The sequence below is a fragment of the Schistocerca gregaria genome, unplaced genomic scaffold (genome assembly GCF_023897955.1).
Source record: "Schistocerca gregaria isolate iqSchGreg1 unplaced genomic scaffold, iqSchGreg1.2 ptg000333l, whole genome shotgun sequence".
Classification (NCBI taxonomy): Eukaryota; Metazoa; Arthropoda; class Insecta; order Orthoptera; family Acrididae; genus Schistocerca; species Schistocerca gregaria.
In genome coordinates this window covers 8,756,935-8,780,230 of record NW_026061799.1, presented here as the reverse complement: position 1 = coordinate 8,780,230, position 23,296 = coordinate 8,756,935, and the positions used below count along the sequence as shown (strand labels likewise).

Here is a 23,296-nt window from a genome sequence, read left to right as displayed (position 1 = left end):
GTAATAGTGATAGAATTAGTATATTTATTTGTATGAAATTTTTACCTTGTGAACTTATTATAAGGAACTAGGCAAAATTGATTTCCGCCTGTTTATCAAAAACATGTCCTCTTGTTTATATTTTGAGGTCTGGCCTGCTCACTGAGCGTATTTTTAAAGAGCCGCGGTATTTTGACCGTGCAATGGTAGCATAATCATTAGTCTCTTAATTAGTGGCTGGAATGAATGGCTTGACGAGAAATCAACTGTCTCTTAATAAATTTTTGAATTTAACTTTTGAGTCAAAAGGCTTAAATTCTTCTTTAGGACGAGAAGACCCTATAGAGCTTGACATTTTACTTTTATATAGTTTTTTGTTTGTCTTTCTATATTTAATGATGATGTTTTGTTGGGGTGACATGAAGAATAGATAAACTCTTCATTATTATATCATTTATTTATGTTTGTTATTTTGATCCATAATTTATGATCATAAGATTAAGTTACCTTAGGGATAACAGCGTAATTGTTTTTGAGAGCTCATATCGACAAAGCAGATTGCGACCTCGATGTTGGATTAAGAAAAATTTTGGGTGCAGGAGCCCAATGATTAGGTCTGTTCGACCTTTAAATTCTTACATGATCTGAGTTCTGACCGGCGTGAGCCAGGTCGGTTTCTATCCTAAGATTGTTAATCCATATTAGTACGAAAGGACCATATGGTTAAAATATTTTTTGTTATATTGATTAATATTAATTTATTTACTATTTTGACAGATTAATGTGTTGAATTTAGAATTCATTTATGTAGATTTTTTCTACAAATAGTATTGATACTTTATGATTTATTTATATTTATTTTGAATTTTCTTTTATTGGTTATTTGTGTTTTAATTAGTGTTGCCTTTTTAACTTTATTAGAGCGTAAGGTTTTAGGTTATATTCAGATTCGAAAGGGTCCAAATAAGGTAAGTTTTGTTGGAATTCCTCAGCCATTTAGAGATGCTATTAAGTTAATTTGTAAGGAGCAGCCAATTCCTATTATATCTAATTACCTACTTTATTATTTTTCCCCTGTTTTTAATTTAATGATTTCTTTAGCCGTTTGAGTAATTTTTCCTTATTTAACTTATATGTGTTCTTTTTCTTATGGATTTTTATTTTTTTTATGTTGTACTAGATTAGGTGTTTATACTGTTATAATTGCTGGTTGATCTTCTAATTCAAATTATTCATTATTAGGTTCTCTTCGTTCTGTTGCTCAAACAATTTCTTATGAAGTTAGTTTAGCTTTAATTTTATTGTCTTTAATTATTTTAATTGGTAGTTTTAATATGTTTGATTTTATAAACTATCAGCTTTATTGTTGATTTATTATTATTTCTTTTCCTTTAGCTTTAGCTTGTTTTGCTTCTTGCTTAGCTGAAACTAATCGTACTCCTTTTGATTTTGCTGAAGGGGAATCTGAGTTAGTTTCAGGATTTAATATTGAGTATGGTGCGGGTGGTTTTACTTTAATTTTTTTAGCTGAATATACTAGAATTGTCTTCATAAGAATGTTATTGGCTTTCATTTTTTTGGGCGGTGATTTTTATTCTTTTATATTTTTTATTAAGCTTGCTATTATATCTTTTGGTTTTATTTGGGTTCGTGGAACATTACCACGGTTCCGTTATGATAAATTAATGTACTTAGCTTGAAAAAGTTTTTTACCTTTATCTTTGAATTTTTTTATTTTCTTTGTTGGTTTAAAGATTTTATTTATCTCATTTGTTTAGTGAAATTTTTTGAGAAAAGTTAATAGAAGAGTTAAACTTCTAATTTTATGTTTTCAAAACATATGCTTTTCCTAAGCTAATTAACTTTATTCCTTAATTAATTTATCTCATGCGTTTGCGACATGGACATTAATTAAGAAATATGTGAAGTAAATAATTGTTAAGATTTGACCTGTTATAATATAAGGTTCTTCAACAGGTCGTTTACCAATTCACGTTAGTAAGCATACAACAACTACTATAATTCAGAATAAAATTTGATTAATAGGGTAAAATTGAATGCCTCGGAATGGTGTTTTATTATAAAATGGTAAAATTATTAAGATTCTAATTGATAAAAATAATGCAATAACACCTCCTAACTTATTAGGGATAGATCGTAGAATTGCATATGCAAATAGGAAATATCATTCTGGTTGAATGTGAACTGGTGTTACTAATGGGTTGGCAGGTACAAAGTTATCTGGATCTCCTAATAGGTAAGGATTAATTAAACATAGTATCATTAATAATGATGTTATTATTACAAATGTAATAGAATCCTTAAAGGTAAAGTATGGATGGAATGGAATTTTTTCAATATCTCCATTTACTCCAAGAGGATTATTAGATCCTGTTTGGTGAAGAAAAAATAAATGAATTGCTGCTATAGCAGCAATAATAAATGGTAATACAAAATGGAATGTGAAGAATCGATTTAATGTTGCATTATCAACAGCGAATCCTCCTCATACTCATTGGACGAAATCTGTTCCTAAGTATGGGATTGCTGATAATAAATTAGTAATTACTGTTGCACCTCAAAAAGATATTTGGCCTCAGGGTAAGACATATCCTATAAATGCAGTTGCTATAACTAAAAATAAAATCACTGTACCAATTATTCAGGTATGTATATATATATAAGATCCATAGTAAATTCCCCGTCCTACATGTAAGTAAATACAAATAAAAAATATAGATGCTCCATTTGCGTGTAAGGTTCGGATAATTCAACCATTATTTACGTCTCGGCAGAAGTGTACTACACTACTGAATGCTATTTCAATATTTGATGTATAATGTATAGCTAAAAATAGTCCAGTTACGATTTGAATTACCAAACATAACCCTAATAGGGATCCAAAATTTCATCAAAATGAAATATTTGTTGGGGCAGGTAAGTCAATTAAAGAGTTATTAATAATTTTAATTAAGGGATGTCTTAATCGTAAGGGTTTATTCATTAGTAATTATCTTATTTTACGAATAGGTCCCTGATTAATATTGGTGATTTTAACAACTGCTAGTAGTGCTAAAAATAAATAAATTATTATTATTATTGTAATAATGAATGTTGGTCTATTATATAATTTTTCTAAAGATATTGTTATTTCTTGATAACTGATTGAATTATCAATATTTATAGTTTCGGTGTTTTTGAAAAAGTCTATAAATATAGATATATCTAGAATAATTAATATTAATATGATAAATACTCACATTATTAATGTAATAATTATAGTGATTGATTTAGGCTGAAATATTTCGTTTGATGCAATTCTTGTAATGTAAATAAATAATACTAGTATACCACCAAGAAATGTTAAAAATAAAATATATGATAATCAATATCTTTCTATTATTGTTCCTGTTATTAATCCAACTAGGAAGGTTTGAAGGATAATAAAAAGCATTATTGATATTGGGTGTCTTAATTTAATAAAATTAATATTTATTACATTTGATAATGATATAATTATTATTTTGATCATTTCAGGGGTTAGTTTATTTAAAATACCGGTTTTGGGGACCGATGATGGAAGCTTTTCCACCTCTGAAGTTTTAAAAGTGGGGGCTGGACTTATTTTCGGTTTACAAGACCGGCGTTTTTTTTAAACTATTAAAACTAATGTTTATATTCTCTATTTTTACTTCTTTATTGATTTATTTTGCTGGTGTTTATGTTTTTTCTTCTAAACGTAAACATTTATTAATGGTTCTTTTGAGATTAGAATATATTGTTCTTTCTTTATTTATGTTAGTTATTGTTTTTCTTATTGAGTTTGATTATGATTATTTTTTTCCTGTTATTTTTTTAGTTTTTTTCTGTTTGTGAGGGTGCTTTAGGTCTTTCTATTTTAGTTTCAATAATTCGTTCTCATGGTAATGATTTTTTTAATTCTTTTGGTTTATCTTTATGTTAAAGTATTTATTTATAACTATTTTTTTGATCCCTCTTTGTTTATTAAATAATTGTTGATGGTTGGTTCATTCTTTAATGTTTCTGTTGGGTTTTGTTTTTATAATTTGTGTTTATTCATATGCTGATTTGAATATAATTAGATATTATTTTGGTATTGATTATTTTTCTTTTAGTTTAATTTTACTTAGTTTTTGGATTTGTTCTTTAATAATCACTGCTAGAGGTTCAGTTTATTTAAGTTCATATCATTCTAATTTTTTTGTTTTTATGGTTTTGATTTTAATAATTATGCTTTATTGTTCATTTGCTAGATTAAGTCTTCTTTCTTTTTATATTTTTTTTGAGGCTAGATTAGTTCCTACTTTACTTTTAATCTTGGGTTGGGGTTATCAACCTGAGCGTTTGCAGGCTGGTGTTTATTTAATTTTTTATACTTTGGTTGCTAGATTACCTTTATTATTAGTTTTATTTAAGGTTTATGATTTTTATAATACTTTATATTTTCCTTTATTGGTTGATTTTGGTTCTTATTATTTTATGTTTTATGTATTTATAATTTTGGCTTTTTTAGTTAAGATACCTATGTTTTTGGTTCATTTATGACTTCCTAAGGCTCATGTAGAGGCCCCTATTTCAGGTAGAATAATTCTTGCTGGTGTTTTATTAAAGTTAGGTGGTTATGGTATTTTTCGTGTTATAAAGGTTATTTCTTATTTGGGTTTAAAGTTTAATTATTTTTGATTGTCTTTAGGTTTATCTGGGGGTGTTATTGTAAGATTTATTTGTTTTCGTCAGGTTGATTTAAAGTCTTTAATTGCATATTCTTCTGTTGCTCATATAAGAATGGTTATTGGTGGATTGATGACTATGAATTGATGAGGTTGTGTAGGTTCTCTTTCTCTTATGGTTGGTCATGGTTTATGTTCTTCTGGTTTATTTTGTTTATCTAATATTATTTATGAACGTTTAGGTAGACGAAGATTATTAATTAACAAGGGTATAATTAATTTGATGCCAAGAATGGCTTTATGATGATTTCTTTTAAGATCATCAAATATGGCTGCTCCTCCTTCTTTAAATTTGGTAGGTGAAATTAGATTATTAAATAGAATTATATCTTGATCTTCTTTTAGTTTCTTTGCTTTGATTTTTTTATCTTTTTTTAGAGCTGTTTATACTTTGTATATATATTCTTATTCTCAGCATGGGAATTATTATTCTGGTGTTTATACTTGTTCTCTTGGTTATTTTCGTGAATATCATCTTTTACTTTTACATTGATTGCCTTTAAATATTCTCTGTTTAAAGGGTGAATATTTCTTTGTTTAGTTTGCTTAAGTATTTTAATTAAAAATATTGTTTTGTGGAATCAATGATATGAAGTTTTTCATCTTAGGCCGTGAATTTATTTTCTATTTGTTCTTTGAGTTTTTTTTCTTTGTTTATTTCGAGAACTATAATTTTTATTTTAGGTATTTATTATTTAATAATTGATTATAGAGTTTTTGTTGAGTGAGAGCTTTTCAATTTAAATGGTTCTATAGTTGTTATAACTTTAATTTTGGATTGAATATCTCTTATTTTTATATCTTTTGTTATATATATTTCTTCTTTGGTTATTTATTATAGAGAGGATTATATATCTGGTGAAAAGAATATAAATCGTTTTATTATTATTGTTTTAATATTTATTCTTTCTATAGGTTTTTTAATTATTAGTCCTAATTTAATTAGAATTTTATTATTTTGAGATGGTTTAGGTTTAGTTTCTTATTGTTTAGTTATTTATTATCAAAATGTAAAATCTTATAGTGCTGGTATATTAACTGCACTTTCTAATCGTATTGGTGATGTTGCTATTTTAATTTCTATTGCATGAATGTTAAATTTTGGTGGTTGAAATTATATTTATTATTATGATTTTATTTCTAATTCTTTTGAAATAAAGCTCATTACTATATTAATTGTTTTAGCAGCTATAACTAAGAGAGCTCAGATTCCTTTCTCTTCATGACTTCCTGCTGCTATAGCAGCTCCTGCTCCTGTTTCTGCTTTAGTTCATTCTTCTACTCTTGTTACTGCTGGTGTTTATTTATTAATTCGTTTTAGACCAATATTGGATACTTATAATTGTGGTTGATTTTTACTTTTAATTGGTTGTATAACTATATTTATGGCTGGATTGGGCGCTAATTTTGAGTTTGATTTAAAGAAGATTATTGCTCTTTCTACTCTAAGACAACTTGGTTTAATAATAAGAATTTTGGCTATAGGTTATCCAAAGCTTGCATTTTTTCATTTATTGGCTCATGCTTTATTTAAGGCATTATTATTTATATGTGCAGGTTCAATAATTCATAATTTGAAGGATTCTCAGGATATTCGTTTTATAGGATTGTATTACCATTTATTATTGCAGCTATAGCAGCAATTCATTTATTTTTTCTTCACCAAACAGGATCTAATAATCCTCTTGGACTAAATGGAGATATTGAAAAAATTCCATTCCATCCATACTTTACCTTTAAGGATTCTATTACATTTGTAATAATAACATCATTATTAATTATACTATGTTTAATTAATCCTTACCTATTAGGAGATCCAGATAACTTTGTACCTGCCAACCCATTAGTACCACCAGTTCACATTCAACCAGAATGATATTTTCTATTTGCATATGCAATTCTACGATCTATCCCTAATAAGTTAGGAGGTGTTATTGCATTATTTTTATCAATTAGAATCTTAATAATTTTACCATTTTATAATAAAACACCATTCCGAGGCATTCAATTTTACCCTATTAATCAAAGTTTATTCTGAATTATAGTAGTTGTTGTATGCTTACTAACGTGAATTGGTAAACGACCTGTTGAAGAACCTTATATTATAACAGGTCAAATCTTAACAATTATTTACTTCACATATTTCTTAATTAATGTCCATGTCGCAAACGCATGAGATAAATTAATTAAGGAATAAAGTTAATTAGCTTAGGAAAAGCATATGTTTTGAAAACATAAAATTAGAAGTTTAACTCTTCTATTAACTTTTCTCAAAAAATTTCACTAAACAAATGAGATAAATAAAATCTTTAAACCAACAAAGAAAATAAAAAAATTCAAAGATAAAGGTAAAAAACTTTTTCAAGCTAAGTACATTAATTTATCATAACGGAACCGTGGTAATGTTCCACGAACCCAAATAAAACCAAAAGATATAATAGCAAGCTTAATAAAAAATATAAAAGAATAAAAATCACCGCCCAAAAAAATGAAAGCCAATAACATTCTTATGAAGACAATTCTAGTATATTCAGCTAAAAAAATTAAAGTAAAACCACCCGCACCATACTCAATATTAAATCCTGAAACTAACTCAGATTCCCTTCAGCAAAATCAAAAGGAGTACGATTAGTTTCAGCTAAGCAAGAAGCAAAACAAGCTAAAGCTAAAGGAAAAGAAATAATAATAAATCAACAATAAAGCTGATAGTTTATAAAATCAAACATATTAAAACTACCAATTAAAATAATTAAAGACAATAAAATTAAAGCTAAACTAACTTCATAAGAAATTGTTTCAGCAACAGAACGAAGGGAACCTAATAATGAATAATTTGAATTAGAAGATCAACCAGCAATTATAACAGTATAAACACCTAATCTAGTACAACATAAAAAAAATAAAAATCCATAAGAAAAAGAACACATATAAGTTAAATAAGGAAAAATTACTCAAACGGCTAAAGAAATCATTAAATTAAAAACAGTGGAAAAATAATAAAGTAGGTAATTAGATATAATAGGAATTGGCTGCTCCTTACAAATTAACTTAATAGCATCTCTAAATTGCTGAGGAATTCCAACAAAACCTACCTTATTTGGACCCTTTCGAATCTGAATATAACCTAAAACCTTACGCTCTAATAAAGTTAAAAAGGCAACACTAATTAAAACACAAATAACCAATAAAAGAAAATTCAAAATAAATATAAATAAATCATAAAGTATCAATGCTATTTGTAGAAAAAATCTACATAAATGAATTCTAAATTCAACACATTAATCTGTCAAAATAGTAAATAAATTAATATTAATCAATATAACAAAAAATATTTTAACCATATGGTCCTTTCGTACTAATATGGATTAACAATCTTAGGATAGAAACCGACCTGGCTCACGCCGGTCTGAACTCAGATCATGTAAGAATTTAAAGGTCGAACAGACCTAATCATTGGGCTCCTGCACCCAAAATTTTTCTTAATCCAACATCGAGGTCGCAATCTGCTTTGTCGATATGAGCTCTCAAAAACAATTACGCTGTTATCCCTAAGGTAACTTAATCTTATGATCATAAATTATGGATCAAAATAACAAACATAAATAAATGATATAATAATGAAGAGTTTATATATTCTTCATGTCACCCCAACAAAACATCATCATTAAATATAGAAAGACAAACAAAAAACTATATAAAAGTAAAATGTCAAGCTCTATATAAAAACCGAAATTAAATTCATAATATTCTTTTCTTTATTATCTTTAGGTGGACTACCACCATTCCTTGGATTCTTACCAAAATGAATTGTAATACAATCATTAATAGAAAACAATATAACAACTATTATAACTATTATTGTTGTATTAACTACAATTACACTCTACTACTATATACGTATTAGATTCTCAGCTCTAATTATATCTTACACAGAAAATTCGTGATCTATAAACATAAAGTCCCAAAAATCAAGAATCATTCTTCCTATAACAGTAATAATTTCAACAATAGGATTGATTTCAATATCAACCTTAATTTCATTATACTAAGGACTTAAGTTAATCAAACTAATAACCTTCAAAGTTATAATTAAAAGAATAATCTTTTAGGCCTTAGTAAAATTTTACACCTCTAGAATTGCAGTCTAGAATCATAATTGAATATAAGACCTAAATATTATAAGAGAGAAAACATCTCATAAGTAGATTTACAGTCTACCACCTAAAATTCAGCCATCTTACCGCAAAAATGATTATTCTCAACAAACCATAAGGACATTGGTACTTTATACTTCATATTTGGAGCATGAGCAGGAATAGTAGGAACATCAATAAGAATACTTATTCGTGCTGAACTTGGCCAACCCGGATCTCTAATTGGGGATGACCAGATTTATAATGTTATTATTACAGCTCACGCGTTCGTAATAATTTTCTTTATAGTAATACCTATTATAATTGGTGGATTTGGTAATTGACTTGTTCCACTAATAATTGGTGCACCAGATATAGCATTTCCACGAATAAATAATATAAGTTTTTGATTACTACCACCTTCACTAACCCTTCTTCTTACATCTTCTATAGTAGATAATGGTGCTGGTACAGGATGAACAGTTTACCCTCCTCTAGCAGGAGCTATTGCACACGGGGGTGCATCTGTAGATCTAGCTATTTTTTCACTGCACTTAGCAGGTGTATCATCTATTCTTGGTGCAGTGAATTTCATTACAACAGCAATTAATATACGATCAGAAAGTATAACTTTAGATCAAACACCTTTATTTGTATGATCTGTAGCTATTACAGCATTACTTCTCCTTCTTTCACTTCCAGTTTTAGCAGGAGCTATTACTATATTATTAACAGATCGAAATTTAAATACATCATTCTTTGACCCTGCAGGAGGGGGTGACCCAATTCTATATCAACATCTATTTTGATTCTTTGGACACCCAGAAGTTTATATTTTAATTCTACCGGGGTTCGGAATTATTTCACATATAGTATGTCAAGAAAGAGGAAAAATTGAATCATTTGGAATATTAGGTATAATTTATGCTATACTATCAATTGGACTAATAGGATTTATTGTGTGAGCACATCATATATTTACAGTAGGAATGGATGTTGACAGACGAGCATATTTTACATCAGCAACAATAATTATTGCTGTACCTACAGGAATTAAGGTATTTAGATGATTAGCTACATTATATGGAACTAAATTCAAGTTCAATCCACCATTATTATGAGCTCTAGGATTTATTTTCCTATTTACAATTGGTGGATTAACAGGATTAGTATTAGCAAATTCATCACTTGATATTGTATTACATGATACATATTATGTAGTAGCCCACTTTCATTATGTATTATCTATAGGAGCAGTATTTGCAATTATAGGAGGTGTCATTCAATGATATCCACTATTTACAGGATTAACTATAAATAATACATGATTAAAAATCCAATTTACAATTATATTCATTGGAGTAAATTTAACATTCTTTCCTCAACACTTCCTAGGATTAGCAGGAATACCTCGACGATACTCAGACTACCCAGACGCATATACATCATGAAACGTAGTATCAAGAATTGGGTCTACAATTCCTATTGTAGGAATCATTATATTCATTGTAATTATATGAGAAAGAATGATTACAAACCGAGCAATTATATTTAGAGCAAACATAAGAAGATCAACAGAATGACTACAAAATAACCCTCCTGCAGAACATAGTTACTCAGAATTACCATTAATCTCTAGATTCTAATATGGCAGATTAGTGCAGTAGATTTAAGCTCTACAAATAAAGGTTTGACCTTTTATTAGAAAATATTTATTAATGGCAACATGATCAAATTTATCTCTTCAAGATGGAGCTTCACCATTAATGGAGCAATTATCATTCTTTCATGATCATACTATGGTCGTATTATTATTAATTACAGTAATTGTAGGTTATGCCCTAAGTTATATATTATTTATTGCCTATACCAACCGTAATATACTTCATGGACATTTAATTGAAACAATCTGAACAGCTTTACCAGCAATTACATTAATTTTTATTGCCCTTCCATCATTACGACTATTATATTTACTTGATGATTCAGTAGATGCAATAATTACAATTAAAACCATTGGACGACAATGATATTGAAGATATGAATATTCAGACATCATAGACATAGAATTTGACACTTATATAACACCAGAACAAGACCTAGAAAATGATGGATTCCGACTACTAGATGTAGATAACCGAACAATCCTACCAATAAATACAGAAGTACGAGTATTAACAAGAGCATCAGATGTTCTACACTCATGAGCAGTTCCTGCATTAGGGGTTAAAATTGATGCAACGCCAGGTCGGTTAAATCAAGGAACATTCACAATAAATCGACCTGGATTATTCTTTGGACAATGCTCAGAAATCTGTGGAGCAAACCACAGATTTATACCAATTGTAATTGAAAGAACTTCAGTAAATTTATTTATTAAGTGATTATCTAAGATAATTTAAGGAGTTAGTTAAAATAAATAACATTAGATTGTCAATCTAAAGTAACTAAAAAAAATTAGTACACCTTGAAATTCATCAGATGACTGAAAGTAAGTAATGGTCTCTTAAACCAAATAATAGTAAATTAACGACTACTTCTGATGGGGAAATTATATCCAAATCCCTCAAATATCCCCTCTTATATGACTCTCACTATTCATTATATTTTCAGCTACATTAATCTTGTTTAATCAAATAAACTTCTTCTCATTTAAACCTAACCTTATTAAAAGAGCAGAAAAAGGAACAATTGAAATAAAAAACTTAAATTGAAAATGATAACAAATCTATTCTCAACATTTGACCCATCAACTAACATCTTTAATTTATCATTAAATTGAACTAGAACATTTCTAGGACTATTATTAATCCCATCACTATTTTGACTTACACCATCATGAATTAACATTATCTGAAATAAACTAAATTTAACCTTACATAATGAATTTAAAACACTTCTTGGACCAAAATCATTTTATGGAACAACATTCATTTTCATCTCAATTTTTATTATAATATTATTTAACAATTTCATAGGATTATTCCCTTATATTTTTACTAGAACAAGACATTTAGCATTAACATTTGCAATTGCCCTACCTATATGGCTAAGATTTATATTATTTGGATGAATTAACCATACTAATCATATATTTACACACCTTGTACCACAAGGTACACCGCCTGCATTAATATCATTTATAGTACTAATTGAAACAATTAGTAATGTTATTCGACCAGGTACATTAGCAGTACGGTTGGCAGCAAATATAATTGCAGGACACTTATTATTAACCTTATTAGGAAACACAGGACCATCTATAGCAATAAACTTAATCTCATTACTAATTATTGGACAAATACTTCTATTAATTCTAGAATCAGCAGTAGCAATAATTCAAGCCTATGTTTTCTCAATTCTAAGAACTCTATATTCTAGAGAAGTATATTAAACCTATGTTATCAACTCACTCAAACCACCCATTCCATTTAGTAGACTATAGACCTTGACCATTAACAGGAGCAATTGGAGCAATAGTCCTAGTATCAGGACTAGCAAAATGATTCCACCTATTTAATATTAACTTATTCATAATTGGATTTGGAATTACCCTACTAACTATAATTCAATGATGACGAGATGTAGTACGAGAAGGAACATATCAAGGATTACATACAGGATTTGTATCAATTGGATTACGATGAGGAATAATTTTATTTATTGCATCAGAGGTATTATTTTTCGTTTCTTTTTTTGAGCATTCTTTAGAAGAAGATTAGCACCAACAATTGAACTAGGAATACTATGACCTCCAATAGGAATTCAACCCTTTAACCCTATACAATTTCCATTACTTAATACAGCTATTCTTTTAGCATCAGGAGTAACAGTAACATGAGCACATCATAGTTTAATGGAATCTAATCATACTCAAGCACTACAAGGATTATCCTTCACAGTGTTATTAGGACTATACTTTACAATACTTCAAGCATATGAATATTGAGAAGCACCTTTTACCATTGCAGATGCAGTTTATGGATCAACATTCTTTGTTGCAACAGGTTTCCATGGTTTACACGTAATTATTGGAACAATCTTTTTATCAACATGTCTACTTCGACACTCAATAAATCAATTTTCACCAAGACATCACTTTGGATTTGAAGCAGCAGCATGATACTGACACTTCGTAGACGTAGTATGATTATTCTTATATATCTCTATTTATTATGAGGTAGATAATTGTTTTTCTAGTATAAATAGTACATTTGACTTCCAATCAGAAAGCTTGATATAAATCAAGAAAAACAATTCTAATTCGATCAACAAGAGTTTTCATTAGATTTATTATTCCAATAATTGTTATAATCCTGGCAACAACACTATCAAAAAAATTAATTAATGGTCGAGAAAAAAGATCACCATTTGAATGTGGGTTTGATCCAAAAAGATCAGCACGAATACCATTCTCAATACGATTCTTCCTAATCGCAGTAATCTTTTTAATTTTTGATGTAGAAATTGCACTAATTCTACCAATTGTAATTATTTTTAAAACTTCAGACATTATAATCTGAACAGTATCAACAATATTTTTTATTCTAGTTCTATTAGGAGGACTATACCATGAATGAAACCAAGGAGCATTACAATGAGCAGAATAAAGGGTTGTAGTTAAATATAACATTTGGGTTGCATTCAAAAAGTATTGATATTATCAATCAACCTTAAATAGAATAAGAAGCGAAATATTGCAGTCAGTTTCGACCTGGAAGATTGGTATGTACTACCCTTATTCTTATTAATTGAAGCCAAAAAGAGGCGTATTACTGTTAATAATATAATTGAACTATAATAGTTCCAATTAAGGAAATGTAAAGCCAATATGAAAGCTGCTAACTTTTTATATTAGCGGTTAAACTCCGTTAACATTTCTAAAATTTATATAGTTTAAATAAAACATTACATTTTCACTGTAAAAATAATATATCTATATTTATAAATACTTAAAAGTAAAAATACTTCCTTAACATCTTCAGTATCACGCTCTAATTATAAGCTATTTAAGTAAACGAAAAACAATATTACCAAAATAAATATTCAAAAAATAAAAGTTAAAAGATAAATCTTGAAATTAGAATCATATCAACCTTGAATATAACCAATTAAATAAATAAATAATCTATATAAACCTTGACCACCAAGTAATTCACCTCAACCATAATCAAATGACTTAGATGAATAATAACCTATTTTTAAAGGAAAATATCTAATAAACTTAGTTGAAAGAAAAGGTATAAATCATATAGAACCAGCAAATCTAACAAAAGAAAGTATACTTAAAGAAAATAAATTATGAGAAAAATCAAAATTAGAAATAAGATAACCTAAATAAGCACCTAAAATAACAACTGTAATAGTTAAAAACTTTAAATAATAAGGTAAAGCAATCACATGAGGAATAGGAAAAATTAATCAAGATAAAAGACTACCACCAAAAACAGCAACAAACAATAGACCAATTATTCCAAATGAAATATAATAACCCTTATCATCAAAAGAAAATCTAGAATAAAAATTATTATCACCAGATATTGAATAATAAAACAAACGAAAAGAATAAGAAGCAGTTAAACCAGTAGAAAAAAATAAAGAAAAAAATTAAACAATTAATTCATCTTAAACAAACCATCTCAAGAATTAAATCCTTTGAATAAAATCCCGCTAAAAAAGGTATTCCACGCAAAGATAAACTAGAAACATTAAAACAAACTGAAGTTAAAGGTATGAAATTAACAATTGATCCTATAAAACGAATATCCTGAGAATCCTTCAAATTATGAATTATTGAACCTGCACATATAAATAATAATGCCTTAAATAAAGCATGAGCCAATAAATGAAAAAATGCAAGCTTTGGATAACCTATAGCCAAAATTCTTATTATTAAACCAAGTTGTCTTAAAGTAGAAAGAGCAATAATCTTCTTTAAATCAAACTCAAAATTAGCGCCCAATCCAGCCATAAATATAGTTATACAACCAATTAAAAGTAAAAATCAACCACAATTATAAGTATCCAATATTGGTCTAAAACGAATTAATAAATAAACACCAGCAGTAACAAGAGTAGAAGAATGAACTAAAGCAGAAACAGGAGTAGGAGCTGCTATAGCAGCAGGAAGTCATGAAGAGAAAGGAATCTGAGCTCTCTTAGTTATAGCTGCTAAAACAATTAATATAGTAATGAGCTTTATTTCAAAAGAATTAGAAATAAAATCATAATAATAAATATAATTTCAACCACCAAAATTTAACATTCATGCAATAGAAATTAAAATAGCAACATCACCAATACGATTAGAAAGTGCAGTTAATATACCAGCACTATAAGATTTTACATTTTGATAATAAATAACTAAACAATAAGAAACTAAACCTAAACCATCTCAACCTAATAAAATTCTAATTAAATTAGGACTAATAATTAAAAAACCTATAGAAAGAATAAATATTAAAACAATAATAATAAAACGATTTATATTCTTTTCACCAGATATATAATCCTCTCTATAATAAATAACCAAAGAAGAAATATATATAACAAAAGATATAAAAATAAGAGATATTCAATCCAAAATTAAAGTTATAACAACTATAGAACCATTTAAATTGAAAAGCTCTCACTCAACAAAAACTCTATAATCAATTATTAAATAATAAATACCTAAAATAAAAATTATAGTTCTCGAAATAAACAAAGAAAAAAAACTCAAAGAACAAATAGAAAATAAATTCACGGCCTAAGATGAAAAACTTCATATCATTGATTCCACAATACAATATTTTTAATTAAAATACTTAAGCAAACTAAACAAAGAAATATTCACCCTTAAAACAGAGAATATTTAAAGGCAATCAATGTAAAACTAAAAGATGATATTCACGAAAATAACCAAGAGAACAAGTATAAACACCAGAATAATAATTCCCATGCTGAGAATAAGAATATATATACAAAGTATAAACAGCTCTAAAAAAAGATAAAAAAATCAAAGCAAAGAATCTAAAAGAAGATCAAGATATAATTCTATTTAATAATCTAATTTCACCTACCAAATTTAAAGAAGGAGGAGCAGCCATATTTGATGATCTTAAAAGAAATCATCATAAAGCCATTCCTGGCATCAAATTAATTATACCCTTGTTAATTAATAATCTTCGTCTACCTAAATGTTCATAAATAATATTAGATAAACAAAATAAACCAGAAGAACATAAACCATGACCAACCATTAGAGAAAGAGAACCTACACAACCTCATCAATTCATAGTCATCAATCCACCAATAACCATTCTTATATGAGCAACAGAAGAATATGCAATTAAAGACTTTAAATCAACCTGACGAAAACAAATAAATCTTACAATAACACCCCCAGATAAACCTAAAGACAATCAAAAATAATTAAACTTTAAACCCAAATAAGAAATAACCTTTATAACACGAAAAATACCATAACCACCTAACTTTAATAAAACACCAGCAAGAATTATTCTACCTGAAATAGGGGCCTCTACATGAGCCTTAGGAAGTCATAAATGAACCAAAAACATAGGTATCTTAACTAAAAAAGCCAAAATTATAAATACATAAAACATAAAATAATAAGAACCAAAATCAACCAATAAAGGAAAATATAAAGTATTAGAAAAATCATAAACCTTAAATAAAACTAATAATAAAGGTAATCTAGCAACCAAAGTATAAAAAATTAAATAAACACCAGCCTGCAAACGCTCAGGTTGATAACCCCAACCCAAAATTAAAAGTAAAGTAGGAACTAATCTAGCCTCAAAAAAAATATAAAAAGAAAGAAGACTTAATCTAGCAAATGAACAATAAAGCATAATTATTAAAATCAAAACCATAAAAACAAAAAAATTAGAATGATATGAACTTAAATAAACTGAACCACTAGCAGTGATTATTAAAGAACAAATCCAAAAACTAAGTAAAATTAAACTAAAAGAAAAATAATCAATACCAAAATAATATCTAATTATATTCAAATCAGCATATGAATAAACACAAATTATAAAAACAAAACCCGACAGAAACATTAAAGAATGAACCAACCATCAACAATTATTTAATAAACAAAGAGGGATCAAAAAAATAGTTATAAATAAATACTTTAACATAAAGATAAACCAAAAGAATTAAAAAAATCAGTACCATGAGAACGAATTATTGAAACTAAAATAGAAAGACCTAAAGCACCCTCACAAACAGAAAAAACTAAAAAAATAACAGGAAAAAAATAATCATAATCAAACTCAATAAGAAAAACAATAACTAACATAAATAAAGAAAGAACAATATATTCTAATCTCAAAAGAACCATTAATAAATGTTTACGTTTAGAAGAAAAAACATAAACACCAGCAAAATAAATCAATAAAGAAGTAAAAATAGAGAATATAAACATTAGTTTTAATAGTTTTAAAAAAACGCCGGTCTTGTAAAACGGAAATAAGTCCAGCCCCCACTTTTAAAACTTCAGAGGTGGAAAAGCTTCCATCATCGGTCCCCAAAACCGGTATTTTAAATAAACTAACCCCTGAAATGATCAAAATAATAATTATATCATTATCAAATGTAATAAATATTAATTTTATTAAATTAAGACACCCAATATCAATAATGCTTTTTATTATCCTTCAAACCTTCCTAGTTGGATTAATAACAGGAACAATAATAGAAAGATATTGATTATCATATATTTTATTTTTAACATTTCTTGGTGGTATACTAGTATTATTTATTTACATTACAAGAATTGCATCAAACGAAATATTTCAGCCTATATCAATCACTAAAATTATTACATTAATAATGTAAGTATTTATCATATTAATATTAATTATTCTAGATATATCTATATTTATAGACTTTTTCAAAAACACCGAAACTATAAATATTGATAATTCAATCAATTATCAAGAAATAACAATATCTTTAGAAAAATTATATAATAGACCAACATTCATTATTACAATAATAATAATAATTTATTTATTTTTAGCACTACTAGCAGTTGTTAAAATCACCAATATTAATCAGGGACCTATTCGTAAAATAAGATAATTACTAATGAATAAACCCTTACGATTAAGACATCCTTTAATTAAAATTATTAATAACTCTTTAATTGACTTACCTGCCCCAACAAATATTTCATTTTGATGAAATTTTGGATCCCTATTAGGGTTATGTTTGGTAATTCAAATCGTAACTGGACTATTTTTAGCTATACATTATACATCAAATATTGAAATAGCATTCAGTAGTGTAGTACACATCTGCCGAGACGTAAATAATGGTTGAATTATCCGAACCTTATTCTTTTATTTTTTCCTGAAGTAATGGTTGTTTAGCTTACCTTTTTACATTAAGGTGTATGATGCACGTTAGTTTTTGATACTAAAGGAGGTAGTTTAATTCTATCTTATGTAATTTTAATGAAGGTAATTTTATTTACTTTATTTTCCCTATCAAGGTAACCCTTTAGTCAGGCACTTCATTTATTTAATATATAAATCGAAAGTTTTTTTTTGAAATTTTGTTTAATTAGGATTAATTTATCCTGCTCATTTTATTTTATATATATATATATATATATATAATAAATAATTTATATTAATATATTACATTTAATTGAAATTAAAGTATTATAAGTTCATCTTACCATTATCAATTGATTATTTTAATGCAATTATTTACCTAGGATTATAGCTACTTATGTTTTTAGCTTAAAATAGGTTATTATAATATAATATATATAATAATATGTAATTTAATATTTAATATTATTATAATTGGATATAATAAATAAAATTATTAATTTAAATATAAAATATTATAATTAATATAAATAATTATATTAATTATAATAATATAATTATGTAAATTATCTATAATTAGATTATTTAACTAATATATATGAAAGTTAACTTAATATAAAAAAAGAATTCATATTAATAACATATTATATTAAATTACATAATTGTATAAAATATATTTATTATATTATTTAATCTTTCTTTATTTATTAGTGAAAAGAAAGATTAAATAAGAAAGAATATAATACATTTTTTGCTATACATGTTCCATATTAATCTTTAATTATATATAATAGAGAAGTTGTTGTGGTCATACATAGGGGCGTTTCTTTTTTTTTTTTTGTTAATGTTTGTGGTTTTTTTCTTTTTTTTTCTTTAATAAATTGAATCTTTTATTTTTTTCCTGAATTAATAGATTTAAAATTTTCTTATTTTTTATATTTAAAAGTTTTATTCTTGCTTGTTTATTCACTTTTTCTTTGTATTATATGTAAGTTTTGTTAGACTAAATGTTCTTTTTGCAGTAATTTGATTTAATTATCAAGTGATTTTGGATTTAGCAATTGATTTAGTATCGGCATAATTCGTGCCAGCAGCCGCGGTTATACGATTGATACAAGTGAATATTATTGGTTAAAACAGTTGTTTATATTATTAGGGTTGAAATATAAATTTGTAAGGTGAAATGTTAAAATTTATTTGTGGCCCTTTTTATGAATCTGTGAAATTTAAATAATAAACTAGGATTAGATACCCTATTATTTTAAATGTTAATTATATTTACCAGGGTACTATTAGTTAAGGTCTTTAAACCCAAAGAATTTGGCGGTATCTCATTCCATTCAGAGGAACCTACCCCATGATTGATAATACACGATTTACTCTACTTAATTTATTTGTTTGTATATCTCCGTTATCAGAGAATCTTTTTAGAGTTATAATTCTCAAGATTTATAATTATAAAATATTTCAGGTCAAGGTGCAGCTTATAGTTAAGAGGAGGTGGGTTACAATAGATTTTTGTTTATAACGGATTTGATAGTGAAATACTGTTAATGAAGGTGGATTTGATAGTAATTTAATTTATTTAATTTAACTGATTTTGGCTCTGAGATGTGTACACATCGCCCGTCACTCTCATTATTGATTATTCTATTTTATTTTAAAGTAGCTTCAATTTAGATGAGATAAGTCGTAACATAGTAGATGTACTGGAAAGTGTATCTAGGAAGAGTTTCAAGATATAACTTATTAGTAAAGTGTTTCATTTACACTGAAAACTTTTCTGTGCAAATCAGGATATCTTGATTATTTATTTTATTATATTTATTTTTTGTTTATTTAATTATTTAATATAAATAATTTTATTGTATTTTTGTCTTAGTATATTTTATAGAATTGATTTTTTAAATTATAGTTTATTGGTAATGTAAGTGTTTTATGAAATATTATTTTAAATTTTTTTAAGTAGATTTTATTTATTGTACCTTTTGTATCAGGGTTTATCAAAATTTTAGTATTTATTTTACTTGTCTCGATTTGGGTTGATTTATAAATAATTTATAGTTAATGTATCATAATTATTATTAAATTATTTATAGAAATGAGATGTTAATCGTTTCCCATGATATCTAGTTTCTTAAGAAAAAATTTAATTTTTTAAAGTTATTTGTTTTTATTTAATTTTTTAAGTAAAAATATTAACTTATTTATTCTTTAAGGGATAAGCTTTGAAGTTAATAACCTATAATTTATTTTATAGAAATATAATAGTAAGCTTTAAACCAGCTATCTTTAAGATTACGTTTTAGTTCATTATTTTTTATTTTGATTTTATAAATATTTTAGGTTTTTTATAAAGATTATTAATTTAATTTTAAAATTTTTGTAATAATGATAGAATTAGTATATTTATTTGTATGAAATTTTTACCTTGTGAACTTATTATAAGGAACTAGGCAAAATTGATTTCCGCCTGTTTATCAAAAACATGTCCTCTTGTTTATATTTTGAGGTCTGGCCTGCTCACTGAGCGTATTTTTAAAGAGCCGCGGTATTTTGACCGTGCAAAGGTAGCATAATCATTAGTCTCTTAATTAGTGGCTGGAATGAATGGCTTGACGAGAAATCAACTGTCTCTTAATAAATTTTTGAATTTAACTTTTGAGTCAAAAGGCTTAAATTCTTCTTTAGGACGAGAAGACCCTATAGAGCTTAACATTTTACTTTTATATAGTTTTTTGTTTGTCTTTCTATATTTAATGATGATGTTTTGTTGGGGTGACATGAAGAATAGATAAACTCTTCATTATTATATCATTTATTTATGTTTGTTATTTTGATCCATAATTTATGATCATAAGATTAAGTTACCTTAGGGATAACAGCGTAATTGTTTTTGAGAGCTCATATCGACAAAGCAGATTGCGACCTCGATGTTGGATTAAGAAAAATTTAGGGTGCAGGAGCCCAATGATTAGGTCTGTTCGACCTTTAAATTCTTACATGATCTGAGTTCAGACCGGCGTGAGCCAGGTCGGTTTCTATCCTAAGATTGTTAATCCATATTAGTACGAAAGGACCATATGGTTAAAATATTTTTTGTTATATTGATTAATATTAATTTATTTACTATTTTGACAGATTAATGTGTTGAATTTAGAATTCATTTATGTAGATTTTTTCTACAAATAGTATTGATACTTTATGATTTATTTATATTTATTTTGAATTTTCTTTTATTGGTTATTTGTGTTTTAATTAGTGTTGCCTTTTTAACTTTATTAGAGCGTAAGGTTTTAGGTTATATTCAGATTCGAAAGGGTCCAAATAAGGTAGGTATTGTTGGAATTCCTCAGCCATTTAGAGATGCTATTAAGTTAATTTGTAAGGAGCAGCCAATTCCTATTATATCTAATTACCTACTTTATTATTTTTCCCCTGTTTTTAATTTAATGATTTCTTTAGCCGTTTGAGTAATTTTTCCTTATTTAACTTATATGTGTTCTTTTTCTTATGGATTTTTATTTTTTTTATGTTGTACTAGATTAGGTGTTTATACTGTTATAATTGCTGGTTGATCTTCTAATTCAAATTATTCATTATTAGGTTCTCTTCGTTCTGTTGCTCAAACAATTTCTTATGAAGTTAGTTTAGCTTTAATTTTTTTGTCTTTAATTATTTTAATTGGTAGTTTTAATATGTTTGATTTTATAAACTATCAGCTTTATTGTTGATTTATTATTATTTCTTTTCCTTTAGCTTTAGCTTGTTTTGCTTCTTGCTTAGCTGAAACTAATCGTACTCCTTTTGATTTTGCTGAAGGGGAATCTGAGTTAGTTTCAGGATTTAATATTAAGTATGGTGCGGGTGGTTTTACTTTAATTTTTTTAGCTGAATATACTAGAATTGTCTTCATAAGAATGTTATTGGCTTTAATTTTTTTGGGTGGTGATTTTTATTCTTTTATATTTTTTATTAAGCTTGCTATTATATCTTTTGGTTTAATTTGGGTTCGTGGAACATTACCACGGTTCCGTTATGATAAATTAATGTACTTAGCTTGAAAAAGTTTTTTACCTTTATCTTTGAATTTTTTTATTTTCTTTGTTGGTTTAAAGATTTTATTTATCTCATTTGTTTAGTGAAATTTTTTGAGAAAAGTTAATAGAAGAGTTAAACTTCTAATTTTATGTTTTCAAAACATATGCTTTTCCTAAGCTAATTAACTTTATTCCTTAATTAATTTATCTCATGCGTTTGCGACATGGACATTAATTAAGAGATATGTGAAGTAAATAATTGTTAAGATTTGACCTGTTATAATATAAGGTTCTTCAACAGGTCGTTTACCAATTCACGTTAGTAAGCATACAACAACTACTATAATTCAGAATAAAATTTGATTAATAGGGTAAAATTGAATGCCTCGGAATGGTGTTTTATTATAAAATGGTAAAATTATTAAGATTCTAATTGATAAAAATAATGCAATAACACCTCCTAACTTATTAGGGATAGATCGTAGAATTGCATATGCAAATAGGAAATATCATTCTGGTTGAATGTGAACTGGTGTTACTAATGGGTTGGCAGGTACAAAGTTATCTGGATCTCCTAATAGGTAAGGATTAATTAAACATAGTATAATTAATAATGATGTTATTATTACAAATGTAATAGAATCCTTAAAGGTAAAGTATGGATGGAATGGAATTTTTTCAATATCTCCATTTAGTCCAAGAGGATTATTAGATCCTGTTTGGTGAAGAAAAAATAAATGAATTGCTGCTATAGCAGCAATAATAAATGGTAATACAAAATGGAATGTGAAGAATCGATTTAATGTTGCATTATCAACAGCGAATCCTCCTCATACTCATTGGACTAAATCTGTTCCTAAGTATGGGATTGCTGATAATAAATTAGTAATAACTGTTGTACCTCAAAAAGATATTTGGCCTCAGGGTAAGACATATCCTATAAATGCAGTTGCTATAACTAAAAATAAAATCACTGTACCAATTATTCAGGTATATATATATATATATATATATAAGATCCATAGTAAATTCCCCGTCCT

At 26.7% G+C, this 23,296-nt stretch overlaps 1 protein-coding gene and 4 long non-coding RNA genes across 7 annotated transcripts in view; 2 read left to right on the top strand and 3 right to left on the bottom strand.

Moving 5' to 3' along the window:
- LOC126306435 (uncharacterized) overlaps positions 1 to 23,296 on the top strand; it is a 212,163-nt gene that overhangs the window by 37,900 nt on the left and 150,967 nt on the right. The gene's annotated exons all lie outside the window — the stretch shown is intronic.
- The window catches only part of LOC126306420 (NADH-ubiquinone oxidoreductase chain 5-like), a 211,580-nt gene that overhangs the window by 51,885 nt on the left and 136,399 nt on the right, over positions 1 to 23,296 (bottom strand). The window lies entirely within an intron of this gene.
- LOC126306433 (uncharacterized) overlaps positions 1 to 23,296 on the bottom strand; it is a 153,718-nt gene that overhangs the window by 17,097 nt on the left and 113,325 nt on the right. The gene's annotated exons all lie outside the window — the stretch shown is intronic.
- Positions 1 to 23,296, top strand: part of LOC126306437 (uncharacterized) — a 92,705-nt gene that overhangs the window by 16,966 nt on the left and 52,443 nt on the right. The window lies entirely within an intron of this gene.
- LOC126306436 (uncharacterized) lies at positions 182 to 21,339 on the bottom strand. The gene is made up of 2 exons (XR_007553537.1): positions 21,206 to 21,339; positions 182 to 604 (listed from the first exon to the last, which is right to left on the bottom strand). It is a non-coding gene; the product is annotated as an uncharacterized LOC126306436 (long non-coding RNA).